Raw genomic sequence first — 5269 nt, 5'->3', positions numbered from 1 at the left:
GTAGTCTCTTCAGGGTTTGAGCAGGGGTTGTGTCTAGACGAACGCGCTTTGGGGTTGTGGAGGTCTCCTCTCATCTGCAGCTCGGCCTGTTCAGTAGGCGGCAAATGCCTGACAGTCTCTGCCAACCAAGACTGGGACGGGCAAGCGCTCCACCACCCCTGCTCGTACTTGGAACCGGCCCTGGGGTGTAACTATGCTTATTTCTGCCATGGGGTAGGTTCTAGTGTCACCATGAATACAGGATACAGAGATCTCTCTTCCCACGAGTGACCCTGCAAATTCCGGCCGGACTAAGGTCACCATGCTTCCAGAGTCAACAAGGGCTTCAGTGTCTTGGCCTCCAATCTTGACAGGAACTTAGGGCAGCTGCCCCTTCGTGGGCCCAGCAGGTGGTGAGGAAATGGCACTGGCGTCTTGAAGAGTCTGTGGTGCTTGCTGTGGGCCTGTTCTCTGCCTAGGCAATCCCGGGCCAAGTGTCCCTCCCTTCTACATGTAAAACACCGCCAGTAACCAGACTTCGCAGAGGCCTCTCATCCTTCCTCCTGCCTTGAGTCCTTAGGGCTTTTGCTTGAGTTATCTCACGGGACTTCTTAGGGTACTCTCTGTTGTGATCTCCAGGAGGCAGCTTTATTCTCCTCAGGCCTCAGTAAGCTCACGGTCACCTGGTGGTTCTCCAGGAGAGCAATTAGCGCCTCTACAATTTGCGGTCCCTGTTGAGCCACATACCTCTTGGCATCTGCTGGCAGGCTGCACACGCATGGCGGTCAATCACTACCCTCTCTATGGAGGATGGCCCGTCCCTTCTTCCAGCCAGCTCCCTCACCATTCGAGCCAATGTGGCTACCTGAGCCGGGCTGGGAGGATAACCTGGTATCCCCAGCTATGAACTTCGCTGTGGTTTGGCAGGTAGGCTAAGTCCATATTGGGCGAGAACCACTCTCTTGACCAGTTCATAACTGGCGGCTTCATGGACAGTGAGATCCCCGACAGGCCTTCTGTGCCTCTCCGGTCAGAAAAGGAAGAATTAAATTTGCCCACTTCCTCCTTGGCCATCTCTCTCGCTGAGCGGTTCTCTCAAAGAGGACAAAGTAGGTTTCCATGTCATCATCCTCAGTCATCTTGGTTAGATAATCTTGAGGCCTCCTGCCTGGGCCTCAGTCCTTCGACAGAGCTCTGTGACGACTGCATTCAGGGTGGTTTGGGCCTGCAGAATGGCAGTCAGGGCCTCTTCCATTTTTTTTTTTTTTTTTAAGTCGGGCTTCTCTCTATGCCGCATTCTCCCACATATGTAAGCCCCTGACCACCAAATTGGTGTGACTAGCTCAGGTTGTCCACTCCAGGAAATACAGCAGGCAGGTTTAGGTGGAACAGAACTCAGATTTCTTTATTTTGTAATAGGGGTGAGGGGAGAGGGGTTGGAAGAAAACTATAACTAAAGCTGTTCCTTCTTTGCAGAGCTGGTCTCTTGGCAGCCCCTCAATTTCCCTGAGGGGAAGGCAGAAGAAAGGTAGTTAGTGGAAGGTGTCTAGGCTACTCACGGCCACCCTGTACTTCTGTGGTTCAGGGGTTCCAGCATTCCGCCTCTGCTCCTCTTTCCTTGTCTCCCCTTACTGAGGCTTCTCCATTCTTTTATGTGGTGGTTTCTGATCGTGCCCAACAGTCTGCACCTGAGGCTCCTATTATTGAAGTAAGGATGAACACCTGTGGGAAGCTATCCTTGGTCCTGATTACCTGGTGACCCCTTTCTTGTGGGGTTCTCCATGGTGCTGAAAGTGCTCAGGCTGCCTTGTGGGGGGACCGTTACTCTTCCTGGCCACCACAATACCTGGCAATATAATGCATTTATTTTTATATTTATGGTGAAGGGAGGAGTATAATGGGAACCAATGGTGGGTCTGTCTTAAAGGAGCGAGTTGCGATTCTGACACTGAATCTACACTGGAGAAGCCGAACAGTGACGTTTTCAAAGTACAAGTACTTTGTACCTTTATCCACTTATTGTTCTCTCTCTTAACATGTGTAAATGTGTAAATGTCTGCAGCATCGAATATGCCTAAAGCACTGAATGTGGTCAGGTAAAAGAAGAGCATATTGGTATGATTGCCTCTGTCAGACATGAACAGATGCTTTGTATATATTTGGTTTATACATAGAGTTACACTCAAGTTGTAACTTAGTGCCCATCGACACATCAAAACTAGGCTAAGTTGTAACTTTCTTACAGCTGGTGCAGTCGGCACCGGGGCACTAAGCCACAACTGGAACTGACTTATGTACTGGAGGCCCAAAGATATCACCATTTGTGGAAAGCAATTATCTGGCCTATATCTCAATATTCTTCCGGCTGTTTAATGGATTTGATATGTGCCAGCTACTACCTACATTAATGTATGGTCAAATCCCATACAACCCCACAAATCCCCACTGACTAGAGATGACCCAGGGTAACAAACCCAATTTGGAAATGCAGGCTCCTGAGACTGAGACAAAGTCAGTATGTCTGTGTAATTTGAAATGCAGGTTTTGTGCATGAGCATCTGATTTTGTAATACAATCTGTGTTGTGTATATATTTCTCCAATGAAAAAAAAATGGATATGATGGAGTCATTACACCAATGTTGTCCCCATACATGTTGTGCATGTGCAGGGTGACAAAGGCTGAATGGAAGAAGAATACATTCGACACTGTATAATCTTTGAATTGTGGCTTGTTTGTAAACAAATTTGTGGTCAAATAAAGTGAACAAAGGACCAAGTTCTTACTGACACAGTCTGGCACTTCACTGAAAATAAAGTTAATCAAATAAAATTTAACGTTTGATATCTGAAGAAAGTGTAGACTTAATTTGTACTCATAAATTATTAGTATGTTTAATTAAAAAAATGACAAAATCATGGCAAGTAACATTAAATAAAACAGAAAAAGAACAAATAATGAAAAACGTAAATATATGAATAATAAATAATGAAAATACGTTCAGAAGAAGAAACATCAGCCAAGAAATATTTTCCAAATTACAAATACTTTCCAAGTTACACAAATTTTTCAAAATTGTTCATATAGACTTTTAAGGTACAGAGTCTAATTTACCTCTGCTACAAATTTTTGGATTGTGGTGGAAACCTGAGCACCTGAAAAAGCCCACACATGCTGAGAACATGCAAACTCTTCTTGTGAGTGTCACTGATGTAAAATATTAAATGTAACTATTCCTAAATATTAAATTTTGAACGTTTAGTTAAATAATTGAATGACAGACAAAGCAGAATCATAGTAAAATAGATTCATGTAAAAGGTAAATTACTGAATGACTTATCTGAGTGTAATATGCTTGAATATATACATATTTAATTGTCCATATTGATACAATTCACAATACACTGAAATGCCACAATGACATTTCTTCAAACAGTTTTGTTTATGTAATACCTACTTTTGATGCAACTATATTTTTTACACACTTGCCTGATATTTTTAAGTCTCATTCCATACAGAATAGGGTTAAGCACTGGCTGACACATCAAGAAATAGACTGAAACGATTACACGTAACAAAGCTGGCATTCTGATATTATCAAACCTGCTTTGGATTGTTTCAAAAAAGCAGCCCAAAGAAAAGTTTAAAAGAGATATGATGTGTGGTGCACAGGTGCTTAGAGCCTTCTGTTTAGCTAGCTTTAGTAGAACTCAAACATATTTTTAGAATTCTTGTATATGAATAAATGATTAGCATCAGTGGGATCAATGCTGTCATCACATTAACATAAATGCCATAAGTGTTATTCAAAGAGGTTTCGAACAAGCAAGTTTCACGAGCAAATAATTGTCGCACCATACTTTTCAATAATGTTTCCACAGAGTTGCAATTTAAAATTAAAACATAAAAGAATAAAAAAATTGAACAAAGCAGTACGACCACACCAATACAATTAACACACCCACCCTAAAAGGGGTCATGATTCTGTTATACTGCAATGGATAACAGATCGACACATATCTATCAAAAGACATAACTGCTAAATTACAAAATTCAATCATTGCATATGTATACAAGCAAAATATTTGCAGGTAACAATAAATGAAAGAAATTTCATTGCTATTCCAAATAAGATTAACTTGAAGGGAAGGAAATAAAGCTGTGCTGCCATACAATTCATTAACAAACAGACTACAGAGAAAAACATACATTGGTTTATGAAGGGCTTTTGCTGAACAGATGACACCAATCAGAAAGCTATTGGCAAACAGGATTGTTGAGTACAGAACCGTTATCACAGCAAACAAGAAGTACTTCATCTTGAATTCCAAATTAAGATATCCAGTCAGCCTGATGGATGTAAAATTTGTACCATTTTCCATATTATTTGTTTGCTGTTCAGAAAAACTAATTGCAGAAAATTGTATACTGTATGTTTTCCTCACTAATGTATTCCATACGTATATTAGGCAATTAATAAATAAATAAAAAAAACCTTCTTTACTGATGAGATGTTTTATATAGAGCAGACTGTCAATGAAAAAAAAATTAAAAGGTCATGGAAAAAATCTAACTGCAACGAATTATGTTTTGCTGGTGAAACATCTGCATTTATAATACAGGACACAGACACAAGGAATGTTGACGTGGCTGTTCCAACTAATTTATTCCAGACTTCTTATAGTTAGAAATACAATCAATACAGCAAATTAGCTTTGAATTAGTGTCAAGTGTATTTAAAGTATGTCTTCTGGTGATTGGCATTCATTTATTAACTAACTACACTAGTCAACATTTGCAGTGGCTCAAAACTTTTCATGAAAGTTCTCCTAAAACTTAAAACCAAAACGTATTCTTGGCTAAGGACAACTCTGATTATCTTTTGATCCACTTTACTTTAGATAAATAATATTAGAATAATAAAATAATATTACAGCAAATGCCCTACTGGAATGTACACTTCGCTATCATCTCTTATCTAATAACAGCAGCTGAAACCTTGAAATATTTAGTGCACAAGAACAAGAGACGACATAACATTTTCATTCCTATACTGCAAATAGGAAAACTTAGAAAACTTAGAAGGTTATTTCAGCTTTTGCTATTTTTAATTAATTGCAAATGTGTTTTTGCCCTTTACTCATAACATTCAGCAAAACCTAAAACACTTTTGCCAGTGCCTGTTTCCCTTGGTACAGGTTGATGAGGAGGGCAGGCGATTTTATGATGCAAACTAAATTAACTAGGATGACACATTTTGAGACTTTACAGGATAGAAAGGCACATCCTTT

General features: G+C 40.2%; 1 pseudogene; it reads right to left on the bottom strand.

Moving 5' to 3' along the window:
* Nucleotides 1–1358: 1358 nt before the first annotated feature.
* Nucleotides 1359–4297, bottom strand: LOC122359371 (annotated as a pseudogene).
* Nucleotides 4298–5269: the final 972 nt, after the last annotated feature.

The sequence above is a fragment of the Puntigrus tetrazona genome, chromosome 15, assembly GCF_018831695.1.
Source record: "Puntigrus tetrazona isolate hp1 chromosome 15, ASM1883169v1, whole genome shotgun sequence".
Taxonomy (NCBI): domain Eukaryota; kingdom Metazoa; phylum Chordata; class Actinopteri; order Cypriniformes; family Cyprinidae; genus Puntigrus; species Puntigrus tetrazona.
The sequence above is the reverse complement of the archived record's forward strand: the minus strand, read 5'-3'. Positions and strand labels throughout refer to the sequence as shown.